The sequence below is a fragment of the Meleagris gallopavo genome, chromosome 2 (assembly GCF_000146605.3).
Source record: "Meleagris gallopavo isolate NT-WF06-2002-E0010 breed Aviagen turkey brand Nicholas breeding stock chromosome 2, Turkey_5.1, whole genome shotgun sequence".
NCBI lineage: Eukaryota > Metazoa > Chordata > Aves > Galliformes > Phasianidae > Meleagris > Meleagris gallopavo.
The window spans coordinates 60,339,383-60,340,856 of NC_015012.2; positions in this window are offsets into that span (position 1 = coordinate 60,339,383).

A 1,474-nucleotide genomic window follows, 5' to 3' on the forward strand; every position below is an offset into this window, starting at 1 on the left:
AAGTACTTATTAGCTGAATCTAAAGCTCACCAGAAATTGCTGACATTGATTTCTGAAAAATGCAAGTCTTTTTCTTTAAAAAAAAGTAGTAGTTTTGTGGCTTTACAATTACAACTTGCAGATGTGAACAGGATACACATGGGTAACTCAAAGTTTGCTCCAGTTTTTCTACTGCCATTTCTCTTTGAAGTTTTGGAGAATTAATTTAAAACAAATTGCTAATTTTCCTGTCTGATTAGTGCGTGTGAGAGATGCATTCCTGGCGTGAGTCCTTCATACCATCTGCTTAGAAAAAATGGAAACAGAAGCACAGGTTTAAGCAATTCAGCAGAAAAAAAAAATGGAGGTTGGTATGGGCTGGTATATGAAGCCCTTCAGTTATAGTAATCTGGAAACTCGATAGTTGAGGAAGTGATAGAGAGCAGAAGAAGTGATAGAGGGACTTCTGAATTACACCAATTAAAAAGTGAGGGAGTTGTAATCTTAATTATTTTCCTAGATCTTGCCTGGCTTGAAGTTACTATAGAGTATAACAATTTAGAAAAAAATAGCAGGGAACAGCACGAGTGCAAGGATTTCTAAGCACTCTTTCTCCCCAGCTGCCAACAGACTGGGCTCCTTATCAGAAAGCCCTTCTACTCAGTACTGTCCAGGCTGACATTCTCAGCCACTGCAGCTTAGCACCACGTGTGAAGGAAAAAAAAAAAAAAAAGAAAAAAGAAAAAGCACTAAGATGTGTGGCAATATGTTGAATATGATGAACTATGCTTGTGTGAAACTGCCAGCCTTTACATTCAGTGAAATATATGAATATTTTCTTTCTGTCAGTTTCAAAGCATTTGGAAAAGGAACGTGTATCCGGGTTACCTGCTGTGAAACTGGGACTGCCACCAATTGATTTCCCCAGGGTCACATTCTCAGTCAGTGACAGAGCAGGCAGCACACGAGCTGACCCCGTGGAGTTTTGTTTCAGTTATCTCTGAGATCCACAACACCACGAGAGACACAGAAACACGTGAACATGGCTCCGCATTGGTTTGTGATGTCTGTGGGCCACAGGAACTGAAAGTCCCGTGGAAGCAATGCCAAAGCACTCACCTGTGTCTGTCACCGTGCTGGAGTCAGGCCGATCAAAGCATATTTGCCGGCTGACAGCACAGACGCACAGCCAGTGTTTGCAGTGCACACACCGCCGGCAGGGCAGGGCTCACCTCACCTACCCGCCACTGCCTGGAGTGCCAGGTACCCTGGTAGCTACATAAAGGCCCCATTTAACCCTCCCGTAACCTGAACGGCACCGTAATTACGTATTTAAAACTGACTCGATATTGCAGCTAGTTAGATATAGAAGTGCAGCTGGCTATATTTGGTAAAGCCACGAAGAGAGGCACAAAACGACGCTCGACTTCGGACGGGGCAGGAGGCGAGGGCCGGCCCCGCTCCTACAGGCGGCAGCCGAGCTCCCCGCGCTCCG